General features: G+C 37.5%; 1 pseudogene; it reads right to left on the bottom strand.

Moving 5' to 3' along the window:
• Positions 1 to 358: 358 nt before the first annotated feature.
• LOC149259595 (non-specific phospholipase C6 pseudogene) lies at positions 359 to 1,054 on the bottom strand (annotated as a pseudogene).
• Positions 1,055 to 8,018: the final 6,964 nt, after the last annotated feature.

Below are 8,018 nucleotides of genomic sequence, written 5' to 3' on the forward strand. Positions count from 1 at the left end.
ATTTAAAAGTTATAATAAATTATATTTTGTTCGAAGAAAAAATCAAAATTTTTATGAAAAATCTTCAAAGAAATTTAACCCATTCAAATAACCAAAAATTTTAATAAACACACTCAACCAAAAAATGCCAAACAACTCTTTACTCAAACTGGTTGGGAAAAATAACTCACATAAATTTTCATGTTATGTTTGTCCCAAAAATACAGAGGCCAAACACCTGGGCAGAAATTTACACTCCATTTAAGAAATCATATTAGAAATACAGAGGCCATACACCTGGGCAGAAATTTGCTGCAAGTACCTATGGAGGGCTTCAGCAATTAACACCAGTTTTTGATAGGTAAAGCAGCGCTACATATCAGGGGTTGGTTTTTCTGGATGTGAGCGAAGGTTTCATATGGACGATCGCAAAATCTGATACCCCAAGGTTTAAGGCGTCTATACTTGCCTCCATGAAGCGTGCCATGCCCTTCTCAACATACTGTGCTGCTTGCTTCACCTTCATCGACCTCCCAAACATTCCCTGGTTTGGAAAATTGTTTAGCAAATGATCTCCATTCAGAACTGTAGCCAACTGAACTACCTCCTGCTGAAACTTGCTTAGTTCCCCATCACCTGATGTCAGCTTCCTGGCAATTCCCTGCTGTACATCCGGCAACACCTCTGCCAAATTAAAAAATGCAATCAGCCTAGGTTCGAATCACAACTAACAAGTAAACAAAATTTGGTCAAACAAAATTATGCAATCAGCTCAGGGTTGAATCACAACCAACAAATAAACAAAAGTTGGACAAACGAAATTATGTAATCAGCCCAGGTTCGAATAAAAAACAACCAATAAACAAACGCTGGGGAATCAAGTACCTGGGCAATCAGTCCGTGGACTATCCCGCAAGCTCACCACGCCTTCGAAAGTTCCAGCCTGGGCATTTCTGTGAGTGAGAAAATTGGTAGAGAGATTGAACATTTTCTTGATAGTTGCAAGAATCGATGAATGCTTGAACTCTGAGCTCGGCGATGGCCCGCTAGGGTGGTGCACCTTCCCGTCAAACATCGGTTGAGCACGATTATAGAAATTTAAATATCATTTGGGCGGGTTTTCAAATTCAAACGAGGGTGCCATTAAATGCGTATGTTATATTTATTGTATCGTATGTTATATTTATTTGGCAAAACGAATGCCACATGGATATATACCATCATGTTTATGTGATGGCCCAACTCGATGACTAGCATGATCCATCCATTTTTTATGACCAGTCTCGATTGCTCGGAAAAATAGAGCTGTCGGAAAACTAATGGTCATGAAATAACATGCATCCTCATGGTACTGTCAAGATGACGTCAAGGATGGGTTGCCGAGAGTTTCGGGAGTTGCAGCAGGTACTATAAGGGTGCATTAATGGATCTATAGAGTTGGAAATAGGCGTTTCCTCGCGCCACTGGCCTCTCGTCCCTTCATTGTCTCTATTTGAAATTTGAATTTGAATTTTGTGCGCACCTACATGAATTCTCATGCCTCCGAGGTTGGCTTCCTGGTGTGTTTCTTCCTCTTTTAGGCTGGGTGCTACTGAACGATGGCCTTGCTTGGCTTGTGCAAATCCTCACATCTCATTGAAATTTATAGTGAGATAGAATTGGCAAGCATCAACAAGAATGTTCCCTCGGTTATTTCAACGGTGCCTATCAACGATGGGATCACATGAGTGGTAAGCTTCATTTGGCAGGTTTCAAACTCTGTTTACTCTCCTTAATGTGCAATGAAAGAAAATTCAAAATTTCTTGACTTGCATGTTTCGAGAGACTTATATCCCACTATCTAGTGGATGAACGATCAAATCCAGGTGACAAACTTTGGCCCTTCTACAAATTGCTCATCAATTAAAACTGGTAGGAAATCAGATTTATCAAATCAGTTTTACTCATTTATTTTTTTTGAATTATATGTTGCTAACTCTCTCTCATTTTCCTATAATAATCCTATTCGCTAATTTTTTTTTTGTCTTCCAGCAAGATATTTTGATAGAGCAGAAAACACAATCAGCCGTGGATATGGGGCACACATCGTTCTACAGGGTCACATACATCTTTTCTGAAGAGTTAAGTTCGTTTGCGAGCTACAATTCAGGAAATTGCCATTGATCCAGATCGGTGTGAGTCATGAACCAATTGCGGTTTCGGAATCAAAGTTAGCCGGTTAGAACCCACTCAGAAGTGAAGCACTAGCAACAGATGAAACAAATTAGACAGCGTCTGAGAGGAAGCCAGAGGCAAATGGAATAAATTAGATTTTTTGGTTATTAGACTAATTAATTAATGGATAAGGTGCTGGTCTACGAAACTATAGATTCTGGGTTCCATCCGCAATATGGTCGTTTGATCAAATTTTTCCTTTCCTGCCATTTAATGGCTTCCAAAATTTCATCGATTGGTAATGCTTATAGTTTCAAATTGACCTTGGAACAACGGCTAATACAAAATATCATTCTGGGTAATCAGTTTCAGGACTTTTGAAAGATTCTTGATGATGAGAGCAGAGTCTCATTGGAGGAACAAGAAGTTGAGATAAACAAAGTATAATTAGTCTTTTATATTGTGAATTTTCTCCTCATATTTAGTCACATTGTCTTTACTTGAGTAGATGGTGAACCTCAAATTTCCAATTCAGTCCATTATTTTTTTTATTATTAGATTAAATATCTTTTCTATCGTGAACTTTTTCCTAGTATTTAGTTACATTATTTTTACTTGAGTAGATGGTGAACTACATTGAAATTTAGTTATATAGTAATTTTTGTTTTAAGATTTTACACATGTATATATAATTACTTTTCTTATAAAGTAGTTAGAATAGAATTTTCTACTAGAGGAATAATCTAGAAGAGAATGCAACTAAACTTTCTAGAAACATAATGAGCTACTTTGGCTTCTACTCTTGTTTGGCTAGTTCAATTCTTTTTCATAGTTTTGACAATCCCTCGTTGATCTAGTGATAGATATGTTGGCATTATGACATAGGTTTGGCACTATGGCACAATTGTTGTCCTTGATGACAACTCACTCAGATGGAAGATCTCAGTTCAGGCTCTCAGAATGAAAGAAAAAGAGATATACGCAGGTTCCTCTTAACCAAGTCGCGTATACACGCGGGTTCGACGATCAAAAGGCATGTATATGTATGCATGCACTTTCATGCAATGAAAAGCGAGTATATGTGGGAAATTTTATTTTTGGTCCATGGTATTTAGTCCTTGGTATTTGATTCTCTATAGTTTTGGACCATGGTATTAAGGCCTAAAACTATAAAAGGGGAAGGAGATCATTAGGCAAAGGCATGAAATCAAGGATTGAATATCTTATGAAGAGAAAGATCTAGAATTGGGTTATGGTGTATAGCTGGATCTGAACCAAGGAGGAACCTGAGCGTTAAAAGATGGATAAGTTTTATTGATGGGTCAAGATCTTAAGGCTTGAATAGTAGTATCTTTGTGTGATTTTGATCTCTTATATTTGGCACATGATTTGATCTATAAATCTGATAATCTGGGTATAACTGATGTCTGAATAAGTGAAAAGGGTAAATTATCTTTTATAGATCTGTACGCAGGTTCGACACATCAGAGGCGCATATACACACTGGTTCAGTAAGTCAAAACAGTGTATACGCTGGTTGGCCTTAATACAGCAATGTATGTACGCAGGTTTCTACATTTTGAAGTAGTGTACGTCTCATGAAATATGTTTTAGTTGCTTCTGTTTATTACTGCAGTGTTCTGGGTTCAAGATTGGTTTCTGGTTATTGTTACTGTATTCTGGTTACAGCCTTCTGAGAAGTGATTGGTTGATTCAATATTGGTTTTTACAAAGGAGATTGGTTGATACAGATATACTTGATGTTTGATTGATGTTATTCATGGATCTAGTCTGAAAATTTATGAAACGTGGTCCCTGGAAGAAAAGAGAAGGTTGTAGCCTTCTGTAGGTCAGCACCTACGTACTAGTACCTCAGCTAGTACAAGAGCTAAGGGGGTTGTAGCTCCCTTCCAGGAGAAGATGGAGAATGAGAGAAGGTTGTAGCCTTCTGCATGTAGCAACTTGCGTACTAGTATAAGACTGCACCAGTACAGATACATTGTAAAAAGAAGTTTTCAATTAAAAGAAGATAGAGATGAATTGCAGCAAGTGGTTTTCACCCACATTAGGTTTCCACCTTATATCTTGTGTTCTTATGTGTGACTGCTTGTTCTGTTTTACTGTTCCTGGTTACTGTTTATATGGTTTAATGTACAGATTAATGATCAACATCTGAAGAATAATTTAAATTATAAGTCTGTTGGTTATACACTAGTTTCCTTAACTGCAGTTGCATACATACGCAGTTTTTTACTAACAGAAGTAGAGTATACAAATCTGATTGTGAAATGAAAAATAATTGACCTGATAATACTGATTCACCCCCCCTCTCAGTATTATTTCCAACAATTGGTACCAGAGTAGGTCCTTCAGAAGAAGCTTGATCACTTGGAGGAAGATCTATCATCATGATCAACTACGAAAAAGAGGCATCTATCAGGCCACCAATTTTTTATGGGAGCAACTTCGTCTATTGGAAGGTAAGAATCACAACCTATCTTCAATATCTTGGTACAGAAGTTTGGGATATCATGGAAGCAGGATACACATTTCCATCAGCAACTCCTACAGATACGGCTGGTAAGAAGCAGTATGAAACAAATGCAAAGGTTGTCAATACTCTATTAGCAAGTTTATCTCAATCAGAATTCGTCAAGGTTATGCAGCTCAAAACCGCAAAAGAAATATGGGACAAGATCGTTCTGAGCTATGAAGGAGACGATCAGGTAAAACGTGCAAAACTACAAACTCTCAGAATTCAATATGAAAATCTCATAATGCACAATGATGAAAGTGTGGCTAATTATTTCTTACGTATAGATGAGATTGTTAATCGTAATGAAAACTTGGCTGAAGAAATAAAAGAATTTACCTTGGTTGAAAAGGTTCTAAGATCTTTGTCTTCTAAGTTTGAATCAAAAGTTTCTGCCATAGAAGAAAAGGAGAATCTACAAAGCATTACCATGTCACAGCTACACGGAATCCTAACTGCTTTCGAAATGAGAAAAGGGGGACCATAAGACAGGAGAGAAGCTACATTCAAAGCTTCAGGAAAAGGAGATTACAATGAATCAGGACATATGCCAGAAGAAGAGGAAGAATCAAACTTTGTTAAGAACCTTCAACGGGGTTCTATAAGATTCAGAGGTAAGCTACCTTTCAAATGCTTTGCTTGTGGAAGAGTCTGTCATTATGCAGCCAAGTGTCCTCATAAAGATAAGCTCGACAAAGGTAAGGAACCAGTTAGATGGAACAGAAAACAGAATGTAAGTAAGAAGAGCTATTATACACATGAAGACAGTGATGGATTTTCAATTAGTGATGAAAATGAACAATGTAATGATTATAGACTTTTGATGGCATTTGAAGATGATGATTTCTTGGATGCTATAGATGAAGAAGGTCTTTATGAAGAAATTTCTAAACTTAAAATTTGTTTAGAAGAAAAGAATATGATTGTAGACACTTTGATATTCTAACTTGCTGAAAGGGAAAAACACAATGAAAAGTTAGAATGTGAAATTGTGGGACTTAGAAAAGTTATTGAGAAAACAAAAGCCCTTAATCTTAGATTTGCTAAAGGATTTGAAACTTTAGATGAGATTATCAAAGTGCAGCGTTCTCCTCTAAACAAGACAGGTCTTGGATATACTGAAGAAGCATCTCAAGCACAGAAGCCATCCACCTCCAAAAGTTATCTTGATGCAGCAAGGAGAAGTGAACAGGTTGACAATCGACAGCAAAGGAACAATGCAGATCACTAGGTAAATGAGGGACAATTTACTTCAAGAATGAACAGAGATCACCATGTAAATCGGGGGAAATCTACTTCAAGGATGAACAGAAGCTACAACCAACCGTAGGTAAATCATTCTCAAATTGCATCAAGAATGGATGTCAATGGAAACTACAATCATTTAGTCGGTAGGTTTGATAATCACAGGAATTTCTTCAATGGCCAATGTTTCTCTTATCATAACTTTGGACACAAAGCTACTCAATGTGTTGCCTACAAGACCATCATGACTAGAGAAGCTCAAAAAGAAAGGAGTATGACTGGGATCATGAAAAGGACCTACAATAACTCATCTACTCTTGAAAAGGAAATAGAATGTTCTATTTGTAACAACTTCGGTCATGAAGATTCTGAATGCGGGAGTAGGTTTCAGCAAACAACTCAGAAGGAACAAGCTTCATTGAGTCCCAAAACATGGAGAAAGAAAGAACCGCAACCAGAAATATGTGGTATAGCCTTATATGCGGAAGGACAAGAAAATCATTGGTACATCGACAATGGATGCTCGAAACATATGACAAGTGATAAGGAAAAACTTCAGTCATATAGTGCCTTAGAAAAGGAAAGGATGGTCTCATTTGGAAATGACACCCCTACACTCATAAAAGGTAAAGGTCCTGTTCTTTTGAAAGAAAAGGTCAAAGCTGGAAATGTTATGTATGTTGATGGCCTAAAGCATAGTCTATTGAGTGTCAGTCAAATGTGTGATCAAGGAAATGAGGTAATATTTCGATCAAATGGATGTATTGTTCGTGAGCTTGATACAGGAGAAACAGTGATCAAAGGCATAAGAACTCCAAATAATTTATATATACTTAAGGGAGGACAACAACAATGCTATCTAAGCAAGAATGATGAACACTGGCTATGGCACAGAAGACTGGGGCATCTAAGCTTCTCTCAGATAAGGAAAGCATGCAAATATTAGGCGGTTCGTGATCTCCCTGACATCAGAATTCCAGACAATACAATATGCAAATCATGTTAGTTTGGCAAGCAAACCAGAACTAATTTCCCTAAGAAGGAAGGATCAGCTAGTATGCCACTTGAACTTGTCCATACTGATGTATGTGGTCCATCCAGGAAAAGGTCACCTTGAGGAGAAGAATATTTCATTTTGTTTATTGACGACTTTTCCAGGATGTGTTGGATAGGACTTCTGAAGCATAAATATGAATCTTTCGAAAAGTTCAAAGCATTCAAAGCCTTGGTTGAAAATGAAACAGATCACAGAATCAAATGCCTCAGGTCTGATCGAGGAGGGGAATTTACCTCGGATGAATTTTTCGATTGTTGTGAAGAACATGGAATAAGAAGGGAATTCTCTACTGCAAGGACTCCTCAGCAAAATGGAGTAGTGGAAAGGATGAATAGAATGGTGCAAAAAATGGCTTGTGCTATGCTTGATGAGCCTGGAACTCCTGCAACCTTTTGGGGTGAAGCTGCATTTGCTGCCATTACTATTCTCAGCAAGAAAAACATTCGAGTGGATAGCACTCAGACTCCTCATGAACTTTGGTATGGTAAGACTCCTACGGTAAAATACTTCAAAATTTTTGGAAGCAAATGTTACATCAAAAGGACTGATGAAAACCTTGGAAAGTTTGAACCTAGAGAAGATGAAGGCATTCTCCTTGGTTACTCTCCCCACAGAAAAGGATATAAGTGTTACAATAAAAGACTTGGAAAAATTCTTGAAAGTATTGATGTAGTGGTTGATGAAGAAGGAAACATTCCTAGGTAGGTAAAATCTGAAGATTTCGAAAATGATGAGGACTATCCTTCAACATCAAATCAGACTTGTGATGAAGAATAAACCTATGAGGCACCAGAAGAACAGATAAGGGTAGAAGAAAAGACTCCATCCAGGTACGTTCAGAAGAATCATCTAGAAACTCAAATTTTGGGGCAGAAAGAGGCAGGTGTACAAACAAGAAGAACTATCTCAGAAGCTTCAAGCTATCTAGCATTACTTTCCTCCACTGAACCACAAAATGTAAGTGAAGCATGCAAAGATGAATGCTGGGTCAAGGCCATGAATGAAGAACTTGAGCAGATTGAAAAGAATAATACTTGGGAGTTGGTTCCT

The sequence above is a fragment of the Pinus tabuliformis genome, chromosome 6 (genome assembly GCF_031772625.1).
Source record: "Pinus tabuliformis cultivar Carrire ecotype Pingquan chromosome 6, CPIR1, whole genome shotgun sequence".
Lineage (NCBI taxonomy): Eukaryota > Viridiplantae > Streptophyta > Pinopsida > Pinales > Pinaceae > Pinus > Pinus tabuliformis.